The 14,880-nt window shown below is 38.0% G+C and overlaps 1 protein-coding gene across 5 annotated transcripts in view; it reads left to right on the top strand.

Annotated features, from left to right (window-relative positions):
- Positions 1–14,880, top strand: part of LINGO2 (leucine rich repeat and Ig domain containing 2) — a 1,524,944-nt gene that overhangs the window by 1,124,927 nt on the left and 385,137 nt on the right. The window lies entirely within an intron of this gene.

Here is a 14,880-nt window from a genome sequence, read left to right as displayed (position 1 = left end):
TTAGTCGCTCAGTCATATCCAACTCTTTGCAACCCCATGAACTGCAGCACGCTAGGCCTCCCTGTCCATCACCAACTCCTGGAGTCCACCCAAACCCATGTCTGTTGAGTCGGTGATGCCATCCAACCATCTCATCCTCTGTCGTCCCCTTCCCCTCAGGCCCTCAATCATTCCAAGCATCAGGGTCTTTTCAAATGAGTCAGCTCTTTGCATCAGATGGCCAAAGTATTGGAGTTTCAACTTCAACATCAGTCCTTCCAATGAACACCCAGGACTGATCTCCTTTAGGATGGACTGGTTGGATCTCCTTGCAGTCCAAGGGACTCTCAAGAGTCTTCTCCAACACCACAGTTCAAAAGTGTCTAACATATTCCTTCTTAAATCAATTTGTAGGTATTTTCTTTTTCTTTACTAGTTTCTTTCTCATTTAGTGGCCCTTCTCTTTTCTTGATCTTCTCCCTGTCCCATCAAAAATAGATGTTTAAAACACTTTTCTCTTATAAGACTCTAGGTATAGGATTTCCTGTAGCCTAATTGTGTTGTCTCTTCTATCGCAGTGATTGCAACTACTACCTACCTGTACATAGATGCCTTCCACATTTATATATTAACCCAATCTATGTCTACAATTCCTTGTAGTCTTCTCTACCAGGTACTATGAGCAATCCCAAACTCAAAATATCCAGAACCAAACTCATTATCTTATTTCTGAGGATAAATTCATGCATTTGAATTCCATATTTTGCTTAATAGTATTATAATATGTATCCAAATTCAGAGTATTAGAGTCAGCTTTCCTCCCTCTCTCTTTTTCTATATACAATCTGCAGCCAGGTCTTTAGGCTTTAAGTTCTGTGATGTTCCCAGCATCCATCCCCTTGTCTCCACTGTCATAACCACTGTCAGAGTTCATGCTCTCCTGAAATCTTGTCTGGATTATTGCTTTGATCTTTAAACCTTTCTTTTGGTTTCCATCTTCTTTCGTGCCATTCCATCTAGCCTGATAACCATCCTGTTCTTTCTATGGTGCAGCATCATTTCAGTCTGTCCTGTGGTCAGGATGCAGCAATAGTCCACAGTAGCTGCTTGCCTAACTCAGGACAAGTTCCTCAACTTAGAAGTTAAGACCCTCTTACTCCAGTTTCTTTGCATTCTCCCTTTCAGGCGATTCTAGTCTTCAAGCCATTTACACTATCCTGCAACTGAACTGTTCACTTCTTTAGAAATACCTGATAATTTTATTCATCTATCCAAACTGGTCATACTGCAGCTGCTCCCCTGAACACCTCCTTGCTCACCTCTACCTAGTGAAGCCTGTCTACTTAAAAGTATATGATAGCTCCCTCACCTCATACCTTAATTTTGGAAACTTGTCATGGTATAACAGGAATATTGTGCTGTTTATGTACATGAATTTTCTTCATTTCTAGATTTTTCAGCTCTTTAACTGCAGGGATTGATCTTACTCATCTTTCATCCTACTCAGTCTTTTGTACACATATAGAGTTCCCTAAATATTCATTAAAACAAATTATCAGTTCAGTGAGTTCAGTCACTCGGTTGTGTCCGACTCTTTGCAGCCCCATGAATCGCAGCACGCTAGGCCTGCCTGTCTATCACCAACTCCCAGAGTTTAGCCCAACCCATGTCCATTGAGTCGGTGATGTGATCCAACCATCTCATCTTCTGTGTCCCCTTCTCCTCCTGCCCTTGATCTTTCCCGGCATCAGGGTCTTTTCCAATGAGTCAGCTCTTCACATTAGGTGGCCAAAGTACTGGAGCATGCTTTGGCATTGCCTTTCTTTGGAACTGGAAGGAAAATTGACATTTTCCAGCCCTGTGGCCACTGTTGAGTTTTCCAAATTTGCTGGGATATTGAGTGCAGCACTTTCACAGCATCATCTTTCAGGATTTGAAATAGTTCAACTGGAATTCCATCACCTCCAGTAGCTTTGTTCATAGTGATGCTTTCTAAGGCCCACTTGACTTCACATTCCAGGATGTCTGGCTGTAGGTGAGTGGTCACACCATCATGATTATCTTGGTTGTGAAGATCTTTTTTGTACAGTTTTTCTGTGTATTCTTGCCACCTCTTCTTAATATTTTCTGCTTCTGTTAGGTCCCTAGCATTTCTGTCCTTTCTTGAGCCCATCTTTGCATGAAATGTTCCCTTAGTATCCCTAATTTTCTTGAAGAGATCTCTAGTCTTTCCCATTCTGTTGTTTTCCTCGATTTCTTTGCACTGATCGCTCAGGAAGGCTTTCTTATCTCTCCTTGCTATTCTTTGGAACTCTGAATTCAGGTGGATATGTCTTTCCGTTTCTTCTTTGCTTTTCACTTCTCTTCTTTCATAGCTATTTGTAAGGCCTCCTCAAACAAATTAAATGTACCCCAATTATAGGAATTGGCGGTTCAGACAAAGAAACAAATATCTAATTTTGATTAGATTCAGAAGGTGCCTTGGTTAAAATAAAACCTGAGGTAATGCTGATTTCTTCATTTTGCCCTTATGTGACTCAAATTTTAATTTTAAGGTGAGCAGCTGAGAACCTCTGATTACAAAATCCTGCATGTCATTGGGTTTTTCATTGTTAAAATGAGTTATTTGCTAGAAATGCATCATTGCACCTAGGTATTTGATTCAAAAGCCGTGATTTATGACTTAGACTGGAATTTTATAGAACAATGTCATATTACACCTGCAAATGTCATTTATTTTCATGCTGTATTTAAATTACACTTATACCAAGTTACAGCAATGTTTAAAAAGTAATATTCAGTGCTTCCTTACATTTGCCTTTTTTTTTTAAATCAGAGTAGAAATTGGTTCAAAGTTACTGAATGGGGAAACAATTCTGCCACAAAAATGTTACTTTTGAATAATTAATCAAACAAGAAATGTGTTCAGGTATATGGTTTTGTCTTTCTTTGTTGTGAGAATTTCATTTTTATTTTTGAAATGAATATTTTCATGCCCTTGGATTTTCCCTTTTGAAGTGGGATTCATAACATATCTCAAAACTAAACCCATAGTACATTTTACAGAAGGTAATAGAGATACAATTTTCTGATGAATGTGAAGAGTATTTTTCCAAAATGGATTTAAACTAGAATATTCAGAGGTGGGTGTGCCTCAGTGTATTCTGGAGGAAATAAGCAGTCACTTAAAATAGTGGATAACTGGGTACAGTAGTGAATGTAAAATAAAGTTGAGATAATCAAAGTGCCTCCTGACTCTCTAAGACTGATCAGGGATTAATATTCAGCATTTATTCATTTTTTATGTTGTGTGAGAAAGCATTGAAGATGTTAGTTTCACCCTTTGTCCAGAAATAACTGCAGTTCACATTGCCTGCATTTTTTAATTCAGATCAATAATTGAGAATTTTAATATCCCCCTTTATTACTAGTAATTTTTAAAATTCCCTATTTCTCACTTGACTGCAAACCACAAAATAATATGCTTTCTTCATAGAATGTATCTCTGATCCTCACATTTCTACCCACTCCCCGTCAGAGATGACTGAAGCAACTTAGCAGGCACACACACCAATTAGGAGAAACAAATGTGTCATAATGCGTAATTATTGTTTGTTTCTGGGGGGTCTTTTTCCTTTGAAGTGGCAGCGTACTTGTTTGTCTTATTTGTTTTGCAAAAGATGTACAGATTTAGTGGGGAAGCGGTAGTATTCACCTCTGCTTTCCTGGAGATCAGTTGTGGCTCTTTATGAGGTATGTGATGGTGATTTTATGGGTCAGAAATCTAGGATTTAGGTACCTTATAGATAGGAGCAATCTAACCAACCCACGTAGGAACTGAACTTATAACCAACAAAACAAATGGGTGAACAAACACTAAAAAGATCAAGTTGGTTTGAAAAGTAAAAGCTTCGATTCTTTTTAGGTCATGTTCAGAGCTTCTAGTCAAAACCATTTCTGAACACAACTCCAAATAACTCTAAGGTTTTTAAATATTCATAGTAGTATTTTATTCACTAATTTGTACCTATTGAGATGAGTACCTGCTTTGTATTACTGATGCCGAGAGCACGTTGTCCCGGGGAATTTCATTTTGTGTGATAGAAGACAAATAAGCAGCAAAATGATTTTATATGGTTTATCTATTCTGAACAGCAGTGTTACTTTTTTTTTTTTTTAAGTATTACATAGCTGAATAAGTCTGGGAAATATTGTGTTAACATTCAGTCAGGCTTTATTTTTTTTCTTCCTTACAAGAGTACTTAGATTTTAACGTTTTAATCTTTTTTTTAACATCTTCATTTTATTTATTTTTGTAATTTTTTTTTAACTTATCTGGCTGTTGGGTCTTAGTTGTGGCACATGAAATCCAGTTCTCTCACCAGGAATGGAACTTGTGCCCCTACATTGGGAGCACTGAGTCTTAACCGCTGGTCTGCCAGGGAAGTCCCTAATATTTTAATCTGCACTGTGAATCTATTAGAGGAAAATACGATGTGTGGCATTTCATAATCTAATTAGTCTGTGAAAACTCTGTACACAGTACGTATCAGCTCCATTTGTTCTACAGAACACAGTTTGAGACTGATTATCTATAATATGCATGTGTGTGTTAGTTGCTTAGTCATGTCCGACTCTCTGCAACCCCATAGACTGTAGCTCACCAGGCCCCTCTGTCCATGGGATTCTCCAGGCAAGAACACTGGAGTGGGTTGCCATTTCCTTCTCCAAAAGAAACTATAGAATGAAAGAAAGTGAAGTCGCTCAGGCGTGTCCTACTCTTTGCTACCCCATGTAGTGCGGCACCCCAGGCTCCTCTGTCCTCCACTGTCTCCCAGATTCATGTCCACTGAGTTAGTGATGCTGTCTAACCATCTCATCTTGTACCGACCCCTTCACCTTTTGCCGTCAATCTTTCTCATGACCAAGGTCTTTTCCCATTGAGTCGCTTCTTCATATCAGGGAGCCAAAGTATTGGAGCTTCAGCTTCAGCAGCAGTCTTTCTAGTGAATATTCAGGGGATATTCCAGTGAATATTTCCTTTAGAATTGACTGGTTTGATCTCCTTGCAGTCCAAGGGACTCTCAAGAGTATTCTCCAACACCACAGTTCAAAAGCATCAGTTCTTCAGTGCTCAACCTTCTTTACTGTCCAACTCTCACATTCATACATGACTACTGAAAAAACCATAGCTTTGACTAGACGGGCCTTTGTTGGCAAAGTGATGTTGCTGCTTTTTCATATGCTGTCTAGGTTTTTGTCATAGCATTCTTTCCCAGAAGCAAGCATCTTTTCATTTCGTAGCTGCAGTCACTCTCCACAGTGAATCTAGAGCCCAAGGAAATAAATCAGTCACTGCTTCCATTTTTTCCCCTTCTACTTGCCATGAAGTGATGGGACCAGATGCCATGATCTTAGTTTTCTAAATGTCAAATTTAACCCAGCTTTCTCACTCTCCCCTTTTATCCCTGTCAAGAGGCTCCTTAGCTCCTCTTCACTTTCTGCCATTAGAGTGGTATCATCTGCATATCTGAGGTTGTTGATATTTCTCCCACAAATCAGACTCTTGAGAGTCCCTTGGACTGCAAGGAGATCCAACCAGTCCATCCTAAAGGAAATCAGTCCTGAATATTCATTGGAAGGACTGATGCTGAAGCTGAATCTCCAATACTTTGGCCACCTGATGAGAAGAACTGACTCATTTGAAAAGACCCTGATGCTGGGAAAGATTGAAGGCAGGTGGAGAAGGGGATGACAGAGGATGAGATGGTTGGATGGCATCACCAACTCGATGGACATGAGTTTGAGCAAGCTCCAGGAGTTGGTGATGGACAGGGAAGCCTGGTGTGCTACAGTCCATGGGGTTGCAAAGAGTTGGACATGACTGAGTAACTGAACTGAACTGAACTGAACTGAACCTTGATTCCAGCTTGTGCTTCATAAAGCCGAGCATTTCACATGATATGCTCTGCATAGAAGTTAAATCAGCAGTGTAACAATACACAGCATTGTTGTACTCCTTTCCCAATTTTAAACCAGTCCATTGTTCCATTTCCAGTTCTAAGTGTTGCTTCTTGACCCACATACAGTTTCTCAGGATATAGGTAAGGTGGTCTGGTACTATCATCTCTTTAAGACTATAAAGGGTATAAATAAAAAATTAACCAGAAAAGCCACATATCTAGGCTATGTTTCATGATAGCTTTTTGAAGCATGTTAAACTTATTTGCCAAAACAGAACCATAATATAATCTTGATAAAAGGTCTATGTGACAGGTTTCCTGTAGGAAATTTTTAATTTGAAGAATATGTTTTCACATTGCCTCCAACAAGAAAAATAAATATATTGACAATTTGACAGTGATAATATGAAATTTTACTTGGCACTATTTTTCCTATTATTAGACCTTAAAAAAAGAAACTCTAAAATAAGGAATAAGACAAGCCTATCTATCATTTTGAAATATAAAGGAATATAACCTGAGCCCCAAGTTAAACATCCATTCTTTATGTAGGCTGAAGAAAGAGGAAGTATGAGGGAAAAAACTAGTGGTTCTGAGTATTAAGCTTCTTGAAAGCACAGATTATTTATTTTCTACTTCCCTTCTATATGCCCAGGGCCTACGAAGGTGCCTGGTGCATAAAGTCCTCCAAAATATTACTTTTCTACTTCAGTGGAATTTCAAGAATTGTCCTGGGGTACTTAATAAGATGGGGCCACTGACTCACCAGTAGCCCCTGGGTCAGGTCATCTTAACTCTGCAAAAGCCGATCCATTGTAGATGCCACCAGGAGACCTGAGTGTCTGCCTGCCTGACTCCAGTGACATTCAAAGAGGTAAATGATTAGAACTCTGGTAAATGGTCACCAGTGAAGAAAAGTTTCAGGTTGTCCAAGCCAATGTGCAAAGTGTGGTCAAAGGATATTTGAAATAAGTAACAATCAGAAGTAGAAACCTGATCCTGTGTCTGTAATGAAAACTGATCCACCTGTGAAGTGATGGAGGCTCAAGGAAGACTTCAGCCTGCAAAAGGGGAAGAGAGGACATTAACGTATCAGGATCTTATAGTCCTCACCCAAGGTCCAGGAGGGAAAAATCCAGTTGGAGGAGGTAGAGTTGTGGTCAAAGGTATCAGGGTATGAAATGATAGCAGAGAACTAGAGGGCATTCGTATTTATCTCTGTTCTTCATGGCGGTGTACGTGTGACTCAGTTCAAAACAGCCTTGGTTTTGATGACCTTGGGAGAGCAGATTTTCCAGCTGGGAAGCAGATTGGCCCCGATTGTCAGGTTGGGTTCCAGGAAGATTCAGTCTGCATTAAAAGTGCATACCTAATCAGCTTTGGTACTTCAATTTTCTTGGAGTCAGCCTGACCCACTTTTATATTATGGAAAAAAACTGAAAATTCCAGATTAAATTATTAACTTCGCATAGGGTTAGATATCATATATCAGATCCAGAGCCCAGACTCTAGTCTTCAGATATAGATAAGCATACTTATAACTGCCTTCACCTTTGTCCCTTTCCACATTAGCTTTTATGCATAGTCTGTATTTTAGACTGCTTTAAGAATAGATCTTCCTCTTTTTCCACACCATTTCATTAGGACATGTAGTTTACTCATCACCTCAGTCTCATAATAAATAGATAATTATCTTATTTTTTTTTCACATGTGTACCTTATACAAAAAGTAACAAAAAGACCAGCACAAAATAAGATAACCCATCTTTCAATGGTCACATACTCTTTTTTTCCTTGTTAATCTCACACATTATAAAGAAGTTCCTGTTTCACATAGGCATGTATTTTTCTCAGTATCTGAGAGCTGAAATGTTAGAAGGGGGTCTTTTGTTCTAAGATCCATTATAATCACCAAATATATTTTAGAATTCAAAATGTGACGGCTCTTTTGGACATCAGGGCAATAAAGGAGATTATAAAATGTAGTTTGAGAAAATAAGGACACTAAGAGAAGGAAAATATCTCAAGAAAAATTTTTCCCAGGACTTTTTAAAAAAATACTGATTTTTCTATGGTGGTGTTTGCTCATACAGAGGAAAAATGTGAAAAGTATTCTGTGCAAAAGTGTATGAACCAAACTGTTACATTCGGAAAATGTGCACAAACATTTTCACCTTTCATTTGCCATTTTCTTTTTAAATCTCAAATTTTCTTTTAAAATTTTTTAATAGTATACCCCGGTATTACTCCAGATACACATAGGAACTATTTCACTTAGTGTTAACTTAGTGTTATCAGTTTTACTGGGATTTCCTATATCAGTAGTTTACCCAAAATAAGGTGTTGTGGTTTTAAAAATAATTGTATGAAAACAATACATCACTCAATTCATTTTTATTATGTACTATATATAGTAGATATGCATTATATGTACTATGTATATATATTATGATAAATTTAAGGACATCAGCACCAATGATTTATGTAACTGTATTAATATCTATTTATTTGGCCCTTCTCATTAACCAAGCCAGAGATCAAACCTAGGTCTCCTGCATTGCAGACAGATTCTTTAGCATCTGAGCCACTAGGGAAGCCCAGAACAATCATATTGTATTTTTAATACCATTTCCTATTTATAAAATGCAAACAAAAATCATATGAATTCTTCCAAATATCTTTTTCTCTTTCATATTTTAGAAAATTTCTCATTTGAGTTCTAAAGATATTGCTGCCAGTGGAATACTTTATTGTGGTTTAATTTTAAAATCCCCATAGAAAATATTCTGTATTCCATACAAACTTAAAAAAATGAATGTTTAAGTATATATGCAGGTAATTTTTTTCTTTTAATTTTGCATTCTGAACTCACATAACTATCCTAGCTCTTCAATTTCTGTTCAGAAGTTCATCTGTATGAGTGTTTATGTTGTCAACGCAGCAGTCAGATTGAAGAAAGACATTTTACAATGCAATCACCTTTGCAATTGCCATTTCTGCAGTGATGGCTATCTGAGCGAATTATGTCACAGTCTTTTTTTCTTCCCTTTCTTCATTTAACTACTTGATAGCACTTTTCTACTAAACCCCTCCTTCTAGAATAATTGAAATAATATCCCAAGAACATTAGAAATCCCCAGAAAAATTCCAAATTTTATTTTTAAAGGTCTGAAATGCCATCCTAATAGAAAATGTCATCTGGAAAATCCTGAATTAGAAAAGCCATCCATGGGTTGTGGACTATGGGGCCACATTTATTTATTTTGACTATTATGGATATAATAAATCATTCTAAAATAATGTTGACATTTATGTATTCTGCTAACATGGCAGTTTAACAGCCTGCTCCATATACTGCTGCTTGAGTTAAGGATTTGCTATCACATTTTCCAGCTTAGTTCTCCCAATCTTAACACAGCAGACAGTGGTAATGTCAACTGCAGAAGTGCCAAGAGAGAAAAAAGATGGATAATGTACTCATATTTATGGGCGATTTTAAACTTCATGCTGTTGAGCACATTTCTCTGAATGGCTCTTCTAGCTCACAGCTTTTGCTTCTTTTCTCTCTCTTTGAGCTACATGAAGGCTTTTTTCGCTTTAGGTATGGCTTTTGCTTTGATTTAATCCTGCTCTCTCTGCCCACCAACAGGAACACAGAATGCATTAGCAAGAAAGATATCATAATTGAAATCAATACCATGACTTTGAAGAGTGTTTCCATGATGAGTTTGGTCCTGTGTATTTTATATGCTGCCATAACCATGTTGATGTAATGGATTAGACATTTCCATCAATTCAGTCCACACCATCCCCTCCCCTCCACACACACTAGTGCGCACGCAAACACACACACACACACACACACACACACACACACACACACACACACTAGCACAATGCTTGGTAACATTTCTTTTAGACTGAATTTATTGTTCAGCTCTTGGCCTGCCAGTTGTTTGATTAGACTGAACCATTCAATACATAAAAAGAAGAAATGTACTTGTTCTTCAGGTCAAAAATGTGACTCAAGCACCACGGTGAACATTTTCTCTGCCTTCACTCTAAAGGTACTAATTCAGATGTGCAAATGAGCATATATTTCAATTTATGATTGCTATTTACATGACATTTTCCCCGCTTGACTTCTAATCATTGTTGACTCCTGAAACCTTCTTGGCCATACTTGACTGCCCATACTTTCCCACACTAATTCATTAGGTGAGCTTTATCTAGCACTTTGCCCTTGTACCATGTGCTGATCTCTCAGACACAAACTTTGAAATCTTGCAAGTGTGGAATGAAGTGGGGTGATGGCCTCTCTGTGTCTTATTTTCCTGTAGAAAATGTGTGTATGAATTCTAAAGAAGGACCTTAATACTGAATACCAAAGCCAGACAACCTCCCTCTGAAATTGTCTTCTGTGAGTTTTTCTAGTAACATCCTGGCCTTGGTAGTAGAGAAGCAACCATAGTAGCCACACTTAGGATGCCCTGACTTTCTTACAGTCAAAGAACCATGATAAGAATTTGGCATTTCCTGCAGAAGCAAGAAAATTTTTGCTTTAAAAATGTTTTGCTTAGAAAATTCTCCATAAAAAGCACAGTAGGGATGCACACCAGATCCCTCTGGTGCTCACATTTTTTATTTTATTTATTTATTTTCTGTGCTGGGTCTTCTCTTTATGACCTTTGATTGTCCATGACTTCCTTGAATACCTGCAAAACTTCAACAATTGTCAGATGTCGCAAGAGTAGATTTCTAGACAAAGGGAATGTCATAATCCATTAGCATTTTTTAATCCATTGATTTTCTGCATGTGAATATAAAGGAAACCCTAATCAAGATGAGTTTATTTTATTTGCTACTATGGATACCAATGAGCTTCCCAAGTAGCGCTAGTGGTAAAGAACCCACCTGCCAATTCAGGAGATGTAAGAAGACATGGATTCAGTCCCTGGGTCAGGTAGATCCCCTGGAGGAGGGCATGGCAACCCACTCTAGTATTCTTGCCTCAAGAAACCCACGGACACAGAAGGCTGGCAGGCTACAGTCCATATGATTACAAAGAGTCGAACACAAGTGAAGTGACTTAGCACGCACGCATGCAAGGATACCAACATATTTTTCTCAAACTTCTATCTTTAGCTCTTGCTTTCTCTAAATTAACATTTGTATTCTGTCTAATATCTCTAAGTTCTGTTGAAACTAGGAAAAATATTTATTTTTTCTTTATGTTCATTTTTGCTTCTCTGAATATAAATGTCAAGCATAATCTTTCAATCTCTCATAAGCACATTTTAAGTGTATACCTATAACAAATCGTAAAATGCTGTCCTTTTTTTTAAAGTATAGGCATTAAAGGTTGAATCCGGAAATTTGCATATTTAGAATGTTTTTGATACTCACAAAATGCAAGCTAGAGGATATCTATTTATTCCATGAAGGCTTCCCTGGTGGCTCAAGGGTAAAGAATCTGTCTGCCAATGTGGGAGATGTAGGTTCAGTCTCTGGGTTAGGAAGATCTCCTGGAGAAGGAAATGGCAACCAACTCCAGTATTCTTGCCTGAAGAATATCATGGGCAGAGGAACCTGGTAGGCTACACAGTCCATGAGGATTGCAAAATGATTGGACACGACTTAGCGACTAAACAATAATAACGTAATGGGGATATTGTTTCCACATACTCACCCTACAGTGTTGATGGTAAGATTATTTAAAAGCCATTATCTAGAGGTAAATGAATCCAGTACTACACAGATAATAAATACATGCATGCAAATGCTTAAAATAAATGTACAACTCTACTGCTGCTGCTAAGTCGCTTCAGTCGTGTACGACTGTGCGACCCCATAGATGGCCTCCCACCAGGCTTCCCCGTCCCTGGGATTCTCCAGACAAGAACACTGGAGTGGGTTGCCATTTCCTTCTCCAGTGCATGAAAGTGAAAAGTGACAGTGAAGTCGCTCAGTCGTGTCCAACTCTTCGCGACCCCATGGACAGAAGACACTTAATATATAGTGGTTCCTAGAGATGTTAATTTTTATTAAGTAATTGAAAAGTGGCTGTTTCTAAACTGAGGTAATAATTTTACTTTTATTGACAAACAGAAAGAAGAGGAAGTTTGTGTTTGTTACGTGAATAGCCTCTGCTGCCTTTAAACAGAAAAAACCAAAACTACAGTAACAACAAGTAGAACCCAGAACAAACAATGTATGTGTTTCTTAATGTCACTTTTCTGTCACTAGCTGCTATATAAATTTTCAGGAAACCAGGCAGAGTAAAGGCATGCTGATTCATTTCATTTGTTTGTGCTTATCTGTTTATTTTCCTGAAGTTGTTTGATCACTCTGGCTTTGCGTTTTCCATATCTGTATGGCTGTATGGACTATTTCTGAAGATTGGCTCAATATATCAGAATGCCATCTCTCCTGCCTTGTGAAGTTTCCTTCAGAAAAACACAGTTCTTAAATAACTTCCCTTCCCCTTGTATTGAAGCTTATCCAACAAATTGAACTCTCTAGGAACTTTCAAAAACATGAGGCTGACTAAGTGTTTCTGCAGTTTCACAGGCCTGTCTGTATCTTGGAATGTTCAAGATGAAAATCTGTTGATGTGGATAACTAATAACATAGAAGTGTATCTTCTGTGCTTTGCTTAAACATGTTGCGCAGGCAAAGCTTTTCATGCAGCATCAGATTCAGGTTAACCAGGAAGGAAAATACTGCAGAATGAATGTTCAGACCCTGAATTTGGTTTGCATAGCCGTGAGTCTACAGATATGTGCATGTATAGGTTAGGGTGTGACACAAGAGTTTTCTGGTTAAGTGTCTTTTGTGATTTGTGATAGACAAACTCTTTGATAAACAAAGTTCCTCATATTCCCATTGAAATTCATTTAGCTCAGCACTTCCCAATAGACCTTTCTGCAGTGATGAAATTATTCTATATTTGTACCGTTCAATGCAGCAGCCACTAGCTCCATGTGGCTTTTGCACGTGACTTGTGACTAGTGTGACTGCAGATCTGTATTTTAAAATTTTATTTAGTTGAGTTAAATTTAAATAGCCACTTATAAAGGTAGCTGTTGTTTGGAACAACTCAGAGCTAGTTGATATATGAATTCAACTTGACATGATTAAATCATTATTTTGTTCAGAGTGTACATGTAGTCAAGTACCTTCAGCAACTCAGAGCTAAAAGAGGATACACGACTTGTCCCCTGAATCCAGGTCATGCACACATTGTGCATGAACAGAATGAAGCTAGTTATATTAATCAAGGGAACATGCAAGAGGCCATAACAGAGAGTAGTTCAGAGTATGCACGTTAGAATATGACAGACTTGAGTTCAAATCCTGTCTCTGACCTGCACTTGCCATGTTATCTTAGAGAAAACATTTAAAGGTCTCTGAGCTTCCATTTTCTAAGTTATAATTGGGGCTAATAATAATGAAATCATGTCTATGCAAACCTTAACACTCAACACAGGGAAGTGATGATGGTAAAGATGATCCTGTTCATGATAGTGTCACCTTCATACATTCAGACTTATTTAATCACATTACTTCTATTAAAATACATCTATATTTCTCAGATGGGGCAACTAAAACTCAAAGTCACTATATTCAAAGTCACTTAACTAATCCAAAATTTAAATTATAAGTCTAATTCTAAAGACCTCATTCTACTACTTACTTCTTTTTAGTTCAGTTCAGTCACTCAGTCATGTCTGACTCCTTGCAACCCCATGGACTACAGCACTCCAGGCCTCCTTGTCTATCACCAACTCCTGGAGCTTGCTCAACCTCATGTCCATCGAGTCAATGATGCCATCCAAACATCTCATCTTCTGTTGCCCCCTTCTCCTCCTGCCTTCAATCTTTCCCACCATCAGGGTCTTTTCCAATGGGTCAGTTCTTCACATCAGGTGGCCAAAGTATTGGAGCTTCAGCTTTAGTAACAGTCCTTGCAATGACTATTCAGGACTGATTTCCTTTAGGATTGATTAGTTTGATCTCCTTGCAGTCCAAGGGACTCTCAAGAGTCTTCTCCAATAGCAACAGTTCAAAATCATCAATTCTTCAACACTCAGCTTTCTTTATAGTCCAACTCTCACATCCATACACGACTACTGGAAAAACTATAGCTTTGACTAGATGGATCTTTGTGGGCAAAGTAATGTCTCTGCTTTTTCATATACTATCTAGGTCTGTCATAGCTTTTCTTCCAAGGAGCAAGCGTCTTTTCCAATTTGACATCCAGCCAAAAGCCTAAACTTTTATCCTTAACTACGGGCTTGTCACCCTGAAGATGATCTAAGTCACATTTAGGGATGACAGTACTAAGTAGGGTGTTGACCTCAACCTTTAAAATAGGATTATAAAAGAAGCAAAAAAAGAAGAAAAGACTAGAGCAAACAACAAAGAAATATGGGGGAGTCTGAATCTATATTTGAAGAATATACATTTCCTACCTTCTGAAAGAACGTGGATGGCAGAGAGAAAAAGAGAATATAAGTCACACAAATATGAATGACTTGTCCTTAGGGTTCAAGCCCTACCTGGCTCTACTTACCTATTTCAAACAATAAATGCAAGAAAAGTTTCATAAAATAGGGGTTCCCACCTTTCAAACAGCATAACTCTTCCTGATATGTTCATTACCATCATTTTATCAGGCTAGACTAATCAAATTAACGACTTTTTCTTCGTTGGAGTAGGGATAGGGAGACAAAAGCCTGATTGCAAAAGAGACTGACAGTTCCCTTTTCCTATGTTTAAGTATGGCAGAAAGACTTTGAAAGCACACCTTCAAAATTATTCTACTACCTGAGTAATAGACCCTTTGATAGATGCTCCCTAGAGGTGAGGGAGATTTGTGTTATGACTCAATGCCAGGAAATACAACTGCCTTCAAACTGAAAAAAAAGAAAAGAAA

This window comes from Ovis aries, chromosome 2 (assembly GCF_016772045.2).
Source record: "Ovis aries strain OAR_USU_Benz2616 breed Rambouillet chromosome 2, ARS-UI_Ramb_v3.0, whole genome shotgun sequence".
Classification (NCBI taxonomy): Eukaryota; Metazoa; Chordata; class Mammalia; order Artiodactyla; family Bovidae; genus Ovis; species Ovis aries.
The sequence above is the reverse complement of the archived record's forward strand: the minus strand, read 5'-3'. Positions and strand labels throughout refer to the sequence as shown.